Raw genomic sequence first — 15,410 nt, forward strand, 5'->3', positions numbered from 1 at the left:
ACATGTGGCTGTAGTATTCGCAGAAACATATACTATATACCCACTCAAACATGAAGGTTGGCAGATGTAGATAAGGGGATGTCACTATGGCTCTGCAGTCATCCTCCATCAGTGTCACAATTGACTGCAATAGCCCCTGTGGGATATACCTCAGCAGACACCTCCATCAACTGTAAAGTCCACAACAGTACCCCACCAGGAGTAGCAAAGAGCATGAACAGATGCCATGTGTTGCATGAGTAAACAAATTGCAGCCCCACACACTGCCATACTGCCCAGCTACAGGCAAGCTGTGCCTGATGTATGAAGCCATGTCCAACCTGGAATCAATGAACATGCTGCACCTTGTACAATCTGAATGGCAGTGAGCTATGCACATGAGAGACCTGAACCCCAGCACTGACATACATAGGACAAGCTGTACAGAATGATCAATAACACAGAAGGCACCCCCACTCTTCAGTAAACTCCCGGTTCAGGTCAGCCAGAGAGTCACTTATTGACACCCCTCAAGAGGAATCCTGATGAATGGATGGGAGATGGTAGGCTAACCCTGGGTATCACTGCTATGTCAGAGGTAGACGGAGGCACAGTATACTAACCATGACATATGTCATGGCAAACTCCAGTTACAATGTGTGTCAAAGGACAAACACACCCTGTGACTAGCATCAGAAATGGCCTAGGGAACATCGCTAGTGTTTGCCAATGTCCACCCATGTTGTGGAATACACTACCAATGTTGGACGAGCCTGGTGTAGGTAGTCCATATCTGAACATAATGCAACATGGTCATATGTGCACAACTGGCCCCTACACAGTCTGTTGTGCTCACTATGAAGATGTCAAGCAGTCATAGGACTAAAGCCCAGGATACTGTCCACCACAGTGAAAGTACTGAACCAGTACACTATACGGTACTACAGTGTTAGGTCATTATGAAAGTATGTTGAGAACTGTCTGCAAAGTATCCCATGCAATCCCTGCAGGCATGGTATAATCCCTGTTGTGGCAGACATGAAGCAGTTGGCCAGTTAGTACACAACATGACACCCAACACACAACCATAAACATGAGATATTGTTGAAGTTCACACACACCCAAATATGTGGTGGACTTCAGAGTGCAACATATGGAAAGCTCACATTGGGCATGCTCGCACACTTTGATAAATGAGGCATACGTCAGACAACATGCCATGGAAAGGCTGAACTGGGCATGCTCACACACTTAGGCCATATCTCCGTTTAGCAGTTGGCCACACATATCTGGTATTTGTACGTGTCAGTCCAGGAACCAACCACAACACAGCAATCTGCCCAGTGCACACAGTAAATGACTACAGAGACATAAGTGATATAGTGGATCGCCATCATATGCAAACATCTTCCACAGATACACAAGTTGGTCATAGGAACAGGGAATGCTATGGCAATAAAGACCTGCAAACAGTAGAACAGCACAACAAATATTGTGCATCCGACAATTGAACATATGGGTGTAGAGGTCAATACTAGGCTTGTTGCCCTAGGGAATGACAGCTCAGCCAGAGTGTGCTTGGCATCTGCATCCCCAAAGTAGGTCACATAAGGCAACATGTAAGGCTAGTGAGCTGTGCCTCTGTCAAGCAGGGGCACCGTGGAGGTCCCAGGGATTGAATGTGCTAAGCCACAGCCATGTTGTCGGTTTGTGCTGGAAGAGGGTTGTTGAGGATCTCTAACAGTAAGTGTCCATCAATAACAGACTGAGGGGAGCCCTATCTGCATTCTCTGGACAATTCCACTGTCAACACTGTGTTGTGGTGATTATGTGTGAATGAAGTGCCATTCCAGAACTATTCACTGATGTCCTCCCTCTGTGGGCTACAACTCTGCAATGTATTAGCTCACTCTGTCTGTTGTACGGATCATATATGGCTGGTGTACACCTGACAGGTGACTTGTTGTGGAGCAGTCATGGGTATATGTGGGATAGCATGATCAATGCAAACCATACACATGCTTATAGAATGCAATTGTCAAGGATTATGCTGAGTGGCCAGTATAGTCCCCACAGCATGGGTCCTCTGAAGTCATCCACCCCAGTCTTCATAAGTGTAGAATCTGCTTGTGCTAAATACAGTTTGTGTGCAGTGACAAACTTGCCTGGGGGTGGAGATGGGATATGGATGTCCAGGGAAAGGTGGGTATGGTCAGATATCAACAATGGTGGTCTATCTCTGGTGTGGAACAGTGAGTACCCATGTTGCAGATGGACAGGTGCAATATGTATTCCCCCATGTGGCTGTGGTGTGTGGTTCTGCCATAGCACATGGACCCACAAATTGTAGTGGCTATAGGTTAAAGTGGTAGAGGCCTGAGTAGTTCTCACACACAATATGCCTGTACCTGATGTTAACAACTGGAATGGTGTATGTGAACACCTGCATATCCCGGCACTGTTCCCAGGGAAGCTAAGTGTGTGTCCCAGATGTGGGTGTGGTGTTCTGGACTGGTTGTGTTGTGTGTTACAGGTCCTGTGGTCACAAAGCATGGTATAGAACATAACCTGCCAGTGCGATGTGCATATCTGACCCTGACGTAGGTGGCTGAAAATGCATATATATGCTATCCCCCTCCTGACAGGTAGTACTACATGTACATACCTCTGTAGAAATAAAGATGTCAGCACCCTATAAATACTGCAGGTGTAGAACAGATGCCCAGTAATTCGGATAGTGCGCTCTGCTAATGCATCTCCCTCAAGTGTCATAAATCCTGCAAATGCTCAGTGTGTGTGTGTGTGTGTGTGTGTGTGTGTGTGTGTGTGTGTGTGTGTGTGTGTGTGTGTGAAGTCTGTGAGGGAAATGTCCCTTTTGGCAACTGGGAAAACACACTACAGGATGCACATTCCCCTTTCTAAACACTGATGATGTCAGCACCCTATAAGCACAGCAGGAGAAGAGAAGCCTCCCAGTAATGCGAATAACGGGCTCTGCTAATGCGTCCGTCTCGAGTGTCATAACATAGTTAGGTAGGGGCTTGAATCCTGCAAATGCTCAGTGTGTGTGGAGGGGGTTAGGGTGTATGCAAGTCTGTATGAAGAAAATATCCCTTTTGGCAACTAGGAGAACACACTACAGGATGCACATTCCCCTTTCTAAACACTGATGATGTCAGCACCCTATAAGTACAGCAGGAGAAGAAAAACCTCCCATTAATTCAAATAACGCACTCCGCTAATGCGTCTGTCATGAGTGTCATAACATAGTTAGGTAGGGGTTTGAATCCTGCAACTGCAAAGTGTGTGTGGAGGGGGGTTAGTGTGTGTGCAAGTCTGTGAGGGAGATGTCCCTTTTGGCATCTGTGAAAGCACTCTACAGGATGCACATTCCCCTATCTCAGCATGGATTATGTCAGCACCCTATAAGTACAGCAGGAGAAGGGAAACCTCCCAGTAATTCGAATAGCGCACTCTGCTAATGCGTCTCTCCCGAGTGTCATAATATAGTTGGGTAGGAGTTTGAAACCTGTAAATGACATGCGTGTGTGTGTTTGGATGTGGGGACTCTGTGTGTGTGCAATTCTGTATTAAAAACATGTGCTATTTTGAAATCAGGAGATCACACTACATGATGCACATTACCCTTTCCAAACAGTGATGATGTCAGCACCCTATACATACAGATGGAGAAGAGGCATTGCCCAGTAAGCAGAATAGCGCAATCTGCTACAGCATCACTTTCAAGTGCCATAACATATTTAAGTAGGGGTTTGAAACCTGCAAGTGTGTTTGAATGTGGGGAGTTTGTGTGTGTACATTTCTGTATGAAAAACATGTTAGTTTTGGAAATCAGGAGATCACACTACCTGATGTACATTACCCTTTCAAAACACTGATGATATCAGCACCCTATAAGTACAGCCAGAGAAAAGGAACCATCTAGTAATCTGAATAGTGTGCTTCACTAATGCGTTTCTCTCATGTGTCATGGCTTAGTTAGGTAGGGGTATGAATCCTGCCAATGGCAAGTGTGCATGTGTGTGTGTGTGGGGGTAGCAGGGTGTGTGTAAATGCAAGTGTGAGAAAACAGATCCTTTTGGCAAATACTACAATACACCAGATGCTGCATATTCCCCCAGTAAACACAGGGGATGTCACCACACTATCAGGAAAAGCCAAACAGGGATAGTTGGCCTGTAATGCCAATACTGCACTCTGCTACTGGGTCTATTACCATTGTCAGAGTACAGATAGGTATGTTTTGGTAACCCACAACTGCCACGTGTGGTTGTGTCACACATTATGACCTTATGTGGGTCTTTGTGCATAACAATGCATGCCATTGCCTAAACCAGCAATGGCATTGCACACATGATGTATGTGTGTGACACATACACATAAATACCTGTGCCTGCAGTAGTTACCATGTCTGACACATGCCTCGAGTGCATAAATGGTATTTGCAATGTATAACAATATGACTGTGTCTTACTGTGCAGGGGCCGCACGCGGTATGTGTCTATATAGTGTGGGTGTATATGGTAAAATACCTACAGCAGGGGATACACATCTGGTCTGGGCCATATAGTCTACATGTAGTCGATGTACAGGTGCTGCATGTTCCCACCTGTTGTGGGAGTGGTAACATGTCATTCCACTGCAATTCAGTGACCACATGCTGTGAACCCTTCAACTAGTGTGTTGTAGCTACAGTAATGCTCACGCACAATGTTTGGCTGGATGCAGTCCAGCCATATAAAGCCAGTTCTTGAGACTGTCATGTTGCCAGTGTTGTTATGGAGGATAGGTGGTTTTCCTGTGTATGGGAGGGTTGTGTGTGCCAGGCTATGAACCAGATGGCCGGCCGACACACTGTTAGCTGCACATGATTAGGCCCTGATGCTTTGTGCTGTGCCAACAACCTGGAGGTGTGTATCTGTGGTGCCTTGGGATACCACCCCCCCTGTCCATGTGTGTTACATGTGTAGGGGACGACAGGCATGGTATGAGGCATAACCTGGCAGTGATGGGTTGCACCTGTGAGCTATGAATCAGGACTCTGGTACTGCACAGACATTGCAGTTCACCGTGCTGTGGACAGTGTCTAGTGCATGCATCATGCGGTGTACACTGCTGGTGTTATGTAGCAGCACTGTTAGTGTCCTAACCTGTGTGATACCCGCGGAGGTGGCTATGTAATCCGTGTCCTGCAGCATAAGGCAGTATGTGTGTATCAAGGAGCTTCGCCAATATACATCGGGCCATGGGTGTCACATGCAAGCGGACCCTTGCACATCATTGTGGCTTCCGTAGCATGTAAGCACACGTTGACAGCCAGCGGATACCCTATGAATGACATTGGAGACTGAGCAATGTAGACATACAACACCCTTCCTACATATAGTGGTAGCATACCTGGTGAGGGTATGTTGCCAACCAAGATCAGGCTCATCCTGGCCCGTGCCACATGCTGAGAGATCCATTCTATGTTCCCTATCATGGAGTCCAGGGAGGTATGTCTCAGGTCATCCATAGTGGCATGATCAATGAGTGAGTCATGTGTCCATGCCTCTGACTGACCTGTATGCATGTGTTCTGTGGTGGACCATAGTGCCCCTGAGGCATATCACTATGACCTTCACCAGATACAGCCTGTTGAGCAGGACCCCAGTGCAGCACCCAAGACAGGTACCTGACACATCTGTAGCAGATGTGTTGTGTAGCCCTACAGACTGTGAGTGTGTGGCACATGGGATGTGTGTGCCATGTGTGGCATGTGCTCTGTTCCGACGGAACATATGCCTGTGTGCCAGTTGTGGAGGTGTGTGATGCTCAGGCAGGATGATATTCTGAGTCCCCACGTATGCTCCAGTGTGTTCAGCATGCTGTCAGTGCGTGTCTGTCTGACTTGTATTGTAGTCACTGTAATATGACATGCCACCTGACAGGTTCAGAGAGCTCAGTCCCCAGATTGGCTATGTGGTGGCATCCCATACATGTGTTGTACGTTCCTGGCCAAGGGTGATGGCTGACTGCATACATGTGGCAGCTGTGACATTGCCACATGACTCACATAAACCACAACTGGACCATAGAGGTGATTCACAAGTTACCTTTGCACATGCCACCCTAGTAGTGTGATTGCCATGGTGAGTACCAACACATAGGGCCAATGGGGAACAACATACTGAAGGTGTGTATGTGTGGGTGTACTGCTACTGTTTCATAGCACTGGCATATATGACTGCACACGTGGGTAAATGCCAGGTAAGACATGTGCAATGTGTCACAGGCAACGTACATGTGAACAGGATGGACAGTGACGTTCTGTCATGTGTAAACTTGACATACGTATCGTACGCTATGCAGATGTCACTAGGTGTCCACAGAAGCACTGTAACTCTGCATTCCAGGTGTAAGCAGTGTTCCAGGGAACCCCAAGTGAACATGCATGCAAACAAAGCTACAGTAAGCAGGGCTGGAAGTAGTTCATTGTACAACAAAGAAGGGGTAACACTAACAGTAAGTAACAATGCAAATATGTAGGCACTATCAACATGTACCCAGGAATACACAGCGCAGATGTCCATGGTAGAACTGATATTATGTCATAGTTAATTGTGATTTGGATTACATTGGTACTGCACACATATCAACATGTGCAAACATCCACATTGCATAGTCGTTGTGGGCAACTTGACACCATTACTGTACATGTCCATCATTGCATATCACTACTTGCATTAGCTTCCCCCCTGTGCTACCCATTTATGTGGCTATCTGTTGACATCCTTACCACCGGCATGCAATTATGTGCAGCTGTTACACTTTAGTGCGTACTATGGGTGCAGATAACAATTTGGGACATTCATACGGTTACTGCATCAGGCATGCTGGGATATACACACAGTCATATCAGCTCACTGTACTGTTACCGACATGATACTACTAATACACTTCTATGTAGTCACCCTGTGCATCAGCAATATGTTTACCTGTTCCTGCAATGATGTTGGAGATTGCAGGAGGTGGCACAGTGTCATTATATGCACAGGGTGTGAATTAGGTATGCCTGAGTCTGCCACTGATACCACCAATTGACATGTGTGTGTATGTGTGTTGGTGAGGGGCAGCAGTACAGGGTGGGGCACTGTTGGTGCAGTGTGTGCGTGTATGTGGTCACCCTAGGTGTTAACATTTCACATGTATGTATGCACGCACACAGTTCCACCTCATGGCTGCCATATACAGGGGTTTGTGGACAGCCACAGACTGCACCTGGCAGGTCATACAGATCAGTGTCTGTGGGCACGGACACAGTACCTGTGCCTGGCAGGGGTGCTACGGACCGTATCCAGTACTAAGCCAGACTGGGTTCTGTCATCAGAAGCGGGAGTGTGTTGACTGGACACAGGTCCCTGTTGGGACTGCCCAGAGCCACGTGCACGTGGTCTCCTGGGGCGTTCCGATGACAGCACAGACCCAGCATTGCTGGGGCTGCTGCTGGCACTATGGGGGCATGCACAGGCCTGTTGTCGTCCGCGCCGGCTGCCAGCTGTTGCTGGCATACGGCCATGTCGACGCCGCAACCGCCCACCATTGCCCTGGTTCATGGACATTTGGTTGTGGAACTGCTGTAATATGTCCCCACAACGTCTGTCTATGACATCGGTGAAATTACGGATAGCATCTGCGATGTCACGCATACTGTCAGTCATGGCTGTGCGACATGCTCTCAGCTCCCTCAGACCCTGTCTGGTGTACCTTTCCATACGCGACTGTGCCTGCATGACAGCCCAAAATATAGCTGAGGTTGACAGACCTCTTTGGGCACATATGCCCACGGATGCTCCCACGAGAACCCATGGGCAACTGTCTGTGTGGTATCATTGCTGGACCCTGCCCATGTCTGCTGTGTGGGGAAGCATGTGCCACAGATACCACATTACCCTGGTCAATGCCCACTGTATCCTGTCCATCACCTAGGGACAATGGTGACAAAGGATGTACTGGCAGGATGACTGTGCACAATGATGGGGTTGACAGTGTTGTACTGTCAATTGGCTGACCAATGGTGGACCCTGACACACCTTCCTGTACCATTACACAGATATCATCATTACCAGTACCTGTGGCACCAGATTCAGGTTCCCTGCTGCAGGACACCAGAGCAGCACCAGAACCTGTGGGAGGAAGACAGGAAACACAGTTTACAGTGTCCACACAATGTTACCAGTGATGCACTCATGCACACATGGACACATGCACACATGGACACATGCACACATGCACACATGGACACAGGCACACATGCACACGTGGACACAGGCACACAGGCACACATGCACACGTGGACACAGGCACACGTGGACACATGCACACGCGGACACATGCACACGTGGACACGTGCACACATGCACATGTGGGCACGTGCCTGCGATGACACGCGTGGACCTGCACATGGGCGGCGTGGACACATGTACACATGCACACGTGGATACGTGGACACAGGCACACATGCACACATGGGCACAGGCACACCTGCACACATGCACACCCCGCAGTATACACACAGAGCACTACTGAGTTACACTAGTGTTACTAGCACTATCAGGACTATTATAGGTATTGTTAAACACACTCACCAGCATGGATGGCCTGCCTTGCTGTAACCCTGGAGGGACCTGCAGAAATGATGAGATTAATGTCAGTGGGCACAACTGTGCCATTGATACTGCATATGATACAGTGCAATAGTACACCAGTTGCCTTTCACACGTCAGCTGCTGATATTGCCAATATCACACATGCACAATTACATACTATGATGACCGCTACATACCACGGACACACCTTACACATGCATAAACTAACAGTGTACAGAACAGTCAAGTGTACATATGGCATATTACCTGCATGCTCCATGTCGTGCTGCTGTGTGGATCCAGCCTCCATCATGATGCAGGTGTATTGCTGTTGCTGTTCTGGGGCTGGAGCCACAACAGGAGTAGCCTGTGCAAGTGCAGAATATGGGACACACATGACATGTTATACAGGCATTCCATGAACACAGCCAGGAGTGCTTGGGTATCACAATCACAAATAACAGTAAGACACAATGCCATACCATGAGCATCTGGCATGCTGGACTCAACCATTACCAAACCATGCAGAGAATGAGAAGCTACAACATGATAGAGCAAACATAAAAGGGGAAATCACTGGTCGTGGCGCTGGCAATAACATATGTCCACACATACAGTCCACTAAGACCAGCCACAACAAGTAGAATCTGTGTGAATCCAGAGGCAATGTGACACCTGTCCCAAGTACACGAACAACCACAACTCCCCAATAAATACAAATATATGTGATAGATGCAACCATGTATCCAAGCCGGGAGGCTGAGCACCTTGAGAGATTCCGGTACTGTCAAAACTAGTCAGGAAGGTAACCACTTACACCACAAGCCAGTCCCACATGACCTACCACAGCTGTAAACCAAACACATAAACACAGAAAAACATTCGGAGGAGCCCCTAATTACAAACACACCACACCAGCAAGCCTCAAAGCAGATCCCAATAACCCTGACACCAAACACTTAGCACATACAACACGTGCACAAAGCTAGTGTGCCAAACAGTCACAGGCAGAAGGAGAAGTGGCTGTGCAGTTTAGCAATAGGTGTCTGTATAGGCAGACACACTGCTATCCCACTCACCAGACTGAACAAAGGGAAGGGGTACAGTATAAGCTACCTGTAGGCTGCCACAATATGCCACATAAGCTTTAAATGCCAGGTCATCCCAAAGCAAGCGAGAAATATGATGCCAATGTCCATGCTGGTGTGAATGACCTGAGATGTACCCTCCCTGGACTACATGAAAGAGACATGGATGAGCTCTCTGAGTATGTACCCCAGGCTGGTATGACACTGGCCGTTGCAGCATCCAACCCTCACCAGAATGATGCCCACCGGGTACAAACACAGAATGATCATCTTTAACAGGTGGCACAGTTGCAGCTGTCAGTCCAAGAGGGTCGTATGTATCTGCTTGAGATATCGCCATGACAAGCCGTACTGCTGTTCAGGATGGCTTTCCGCGTGTTACCTGTGCATCACGGATACTGGATAAGGGCGCGCCACCTCCATGGGAAGCCATATGTAGAGGCAAGGCCAGAAAGACTACCCACCACCCTAGAAAACATGAGGTAATTTAAGAAACATAAGGGTAATGCTGACCGTACGATGCCTTGAAGCTCCCAATGTGCATGCCCCTGAGGCACTTCCCAGTATGGAGAACATCGATGTCTGTGCGGTGACGAAGCCTGCTGCAAGCCTAGTGATAGCACACCAGCACTGGGTTATACCACATATCATGCGTTATGGCCCCAACACCTGGACCAAAACATCAAAGGAGGGAGTATTATCCATATGCAGCACAGACACCCATACGGCCCAGGTGTGGCAATGCACAAAGCGGAACCACCCATGCACTAAGTGTGATCAAAGCTGTACAGGTCTGTAGCATGTGACCAGACCCACTCTCCCACACACAAGAACTCCCACCCAGGGCATCCTGAAGACACTGGACAGTATGAATGTCCCACCAAATACCAGACAAAATTTTCACAAATTACCGTGGGTGGTAAACCATTATGTATGCTGGGGTAATCGGACTATGGACACAAGTAGAGCAGTAATCTCTGTCATGGCTGACACGCAATGCCAATGTGGCTAGGAAGATTGTCGATGTCGGCGCATTATCATGAAAGAGTTGCATCTACATCAACAGAGTCACTGTGCCTCTGTACATTCCCATATCACACCCTGTCTAGTACAATGAAAAGCTCATATGGGATGCGTGACACCTGCAGCGGTTTTGAAGGCTCAAAGGTACCTGCAAGAAGGATAAAAGGTGTCAAATATATATCATATGCTGCTGGCTGTGGAGCACCCCAGCTGAATGCAGTCACAGACTGCCTACACAGAAGGCGTGTGTATGTCTGTTGTACAAGGCCATGTCCAACACAGGAGTAATGGACATGCTCCACCATTGGAACTGTGACGGTGAGCAGATGTCAGCTCAACACATAATGAGAATAGGATGTGCTGGAGGGACAGATACATAACTTAGGAGATGCAGAAACTGGATCCCAATCCATGTTAGGCACAGAGCCCTCACTGACATGGGGGTCTTCACTGTATCCGGCAGACAGAGGCGCAGTAAAGAAATCATGGCCGGCGCAGCAGTCACACTTAGCAAGGGGTGGCGAAAGACACACACACTCTGGCAGCTTACTAATGCCCTGAGGGTGGATAGCCTAGTATGAATTATGAACCTATGAAGATACAAAATTGTACAGGACACTGGGGAGAATCACAAGGCTTACTTAACTTGATGTAATTTGAGGCCATGTTGGGAATCCACAGATATGCTCCGAATCACACATATATTACAAACAACATACCAAACACACACATATTTGGCATATATGACCCACAACCCAGGTGCAGTGCAGGCCCCCCGCCCCAGGGTAAATGTCTATCAAGCAGGCTGCAGTACCTGACACATTGCAGATGCTGGCGTAACAGCCCATCATCTGCAAAAGCAAAACACACAGCAGCAAGGTATGTGATGGTGCCTGGGCTGAGGCCAACATGGACTCAAGAATAATGGAATGCCAAATCTTTTCTACCCCAATGTCAGCGCACAGGATATGTACCCAAGAGCAGTGCACGGCAACGGTGGTCCTTGCAACAAAGGTGTTGCCTGGGCGGATGCTGCAAACTACCACCCCAGGATCTGACAAGCTTGATGCTGCGGCTGTAGGAAAGGATCAGTATGTACGCCAGACCTTAAAGCCATGTGGACCTACTGATACTGGACCCTGCACAGTGTGGCTGTGGTAACTGCGGAATCCTGCCCCTAAACATGTTTGACCCATTTGAAGCAGTCATTAAGGTCATTGATGAGGGGCAATGTAGTCCACCTGGCGTAGCTGGGCCGTGCATATGCTTCTAGACAATACCTCACCAGTTCAGTATGGATATGTTCACCAGCTTAAATATACCCTATGTCCAGTAGAGGGGTTGCAAACCGAACCGAGGACAAGAACTGACGCCCAGTGGGGTATGCATCCATGTCAGACTACAAAGCAGATATAGTGGCATCCACAAGGCTTTGGTACTGGCCCCTTCTGTATATATGTCCCATAGGTATGAGCCAACATGGAAGGACTGTGACTGAACATGTATGCGAGGAGTACAAACAGCCCACCATATCCATTTAGCGGCACAAGCAACCACAAAGGGCCACCTACAAACAGACAACTGGAGCCATAGCCATGTCAACAGAAGCTAATTGCAGAACTGTGGATAGACAACCACCGTGGATATGCAGTAAGTGCCACAAATTACTACACAGGTGCTGTATTCACCGTACCCTAACATGTAATGAGAGACCTGCCAGGGGACACAAGGTGATGAATATGCTGCACTGGACAGAGCAATGTGGCTGTAGTGTTCCTGCAGGGAAACATACCATATACCCACCCAATCATGAGGTTGTCCAGATGTAGATAGGGGGAGACCACTTGTGGCACTGCAGTCATCGGCCATCAGTATCACAATTGATTACAATAGCCCTGTGGGATATACCTCAGCAGACACCTCCATCAGCTGTAAAGTCCCACAGCAGTACCCCACCAGGAGTAGCAAAAAGAGCATGAATAGATGCACCATGTATTTGCCTGATAAACAAACTGCAGCCTCACACACTGCCATACTGCCCAGCTACAGGCAAGCTGTGCCTGATGTCTGTGAAGCCATGTCCAATCTGGAATCAATGAACATGCTGCACCTTGTACCAATCTGAATGGCAGTGAGCTATGCACATGGGGGCCTACTGAACCCCCATGCTTACTGACATAGATAGGACAAGCTGTAAGAATGATCCATAACACAGAAGGCACCCACTCTTGAGTAGACTCCCGGTACAGGTTAGCCAGAGAGAGTCACCTATATCGACACCCCTCAGGTGGAATCTGATGAGTGGATGGGAGGATGAGTAGGTTAACCCTGGGTATCACTGATATGTCAGAAGAGGTAGGCTTGAGGCACGAGTATACCAACCATGACATATGGCATGGCAAACACGAGTTACAATCTGTGTGGAAGGACAAACACACCCTGTGACTAGCATCAGAAATGGCCTAGGGAACATAAGCTAGTGTTTGCCAATGTCCACCTATGTTGTGGGAATACACTACCAATGTTGGGCCCAGAGCCTGGTGTAGGTGGTGTATATCTGAACATAATGCAACATGGTCATATTGCACAACTGGCCCCTACACAGTCTGTTGTGCACACTATGAAGATGTCAAGCAGTGATAGGACTGGCCCAGGATACTGTCACCACAGTGAAGTACTGAACCAGTACACTATCGGTACTACAGTGTTAGGGTCATTATGAAAGTATGTTGAGAACTGTCTTCGCAAAGTATCCCATGCAACTCCTGCAGGCATGGTGGTATAATCCCTGTTGTAGCAGACATGAAGCAGTTGAAAGCTACACAGTTAGTACACACAACATGACACCCAACACACAATAACCATAAACATGTGAGATATTGTTTGGAAGTTCACACACACCCAAATATGTGGTGGACTTCAGAGTGCAATATCATATGGAAAGCTCACATTGGGCATGCTTTCAAGCACACTTTGATAAATGAGGCATATGTCCAGACAACATGCCATGGAAGAGAGCTGAACTGGGCATGCTCACACACTTAGGCCATATCTCCGCTTGTGCTTGATTGGCCACATATATCGAGTGGCTATTTGCACGTGTCATTCCAGGGAACCAACCACAACACAGCAATCTGCCCAGTGCACACAGTAAATGACTACAGAGACATAAGTGATGATATGAGTGGATCGCCATCATATGCAAACATCTTCCACAGATAGCCACAGCGTTGGTCATGATAGGAACAGGGAATGCTATGGCAATAAAGTACCGGTGCAACAGTAGAACAACAGCACAAATAAATATTGTGGCATCCGGGGACAATTGAACATATGTAGGTGTAGAGGTTAATACTAGGCTTTGTTGCCCTAGGGAATGACAGCTCAGCCAGAGTGTGCTTGGCATCTGCATCCCCAGTACAGTAGGCTACTGTGCCACTGTAAGTAGGTCACATAAGGCAACATGTAAGGTTAGTGAGCTGTGCCTCTGTCCAAGCAGGGCACAGTGGAGGTCCCAGGGATTTGAATGTGCTATTGCCACAGCCATGTTGTCGGTGTTTGTGCTTTCGGAAGAGGGTTGTTGAGGATCCCCTAACAGTAAGTGTCCATCAATAACAGACTGAGGGGAGCCCCCATCTGCATTGTCCCCTCTGGACAATTCCACTGTCAACACTGTGTTGTGGTGATTATGTGTGGAATGAAGTGCCATTCCAGAACTATTCACTGATGTCCCTCCCTCTGTGGGCTACCAACTCTGTAATGTATTAGGCTCACCTCTGTCTGTTGTGACGGACTCGCCTATATGGCTGGTGTACAATAATCTGACAGGTGTGTCTTGTTGTGGAGCAGTCATGGGTATATGTGGGACTAGCATGATCAATGCAAACCATACGTGCATGCTTATAGAATGCAATTGTCAAGGATTGGCGCTGAGTGGCTAGTATAGTCCCCACAGCATGGGTCCTTGAGTCATCCACCCCAGTCTTCATAGAGTTATGAAGTCTGCTTCAGTTCTAAATACAGTTTGTGTGCAGTGACAAAGCCTTGCCTGGGGGTGAGGATGGGATATGGATGTCCAGGGAAAGGTGGGTATGGTCAGATATCAACAATGGTGGTCTATCTCTGGTGTGGAACGAGTGAGTACCCATGTTGCAGATGGACAGGTGCAATATGTTCTTCCCCACATGTGGCTGTGGTGTGTGGTTCTGCCATAGCACACATGGACCCTGGAAATTGTAGTGGCTATAGTGTGTTAAAGTGGTAGAGGCCTGAGTAGTTCCTCACACACAATATGCCTGTACCTGATGTTAACAACTGGAATGGTGTATGTGAACACCTGCATATCCCGCACTGTTCCCAGGGAAGCTAAGTGTGTGTCCCAGATGTGGGTGTGGTGTTCTTGGACTGGTTGTGTTGTGTGTTACAGGTCCTGTGGTCACAAAGCATGGTGCTAGAACATAACCTCGCCAGTCACGATGTGCATATCTGACTCCCTGACGTGGGAGTGGCTTGAAAAATGCATATATATGTGTTATCCCCACCTGACAGGTAGTACTACATGTACATACCCTCTGTAGAAATAAAGATGTCAGCACCTATAAATACTGCAGGTGCAGAACAGATGCCCAGTAATTCGATAGTGCCAGCTTCCAGCTAATGCATCTCCCTCAAG

The sequence above is a fragment of the Protopterus annectens genome, chromosome 4.part0, assembly GCF_019279795.1.
Source record: "Protopterus annectens isolate FY-2018-M chromosome 4.part0, PAN1.0, whole genome shotgun sequence".
In the NCBI taxonomy this organism is placed as follows: domain Eukaryota; kingdom Metazoa; phylum Chordata; order Ceratodontiformes; family Protopteridae; genus Protopterus; species Protopterus annectens.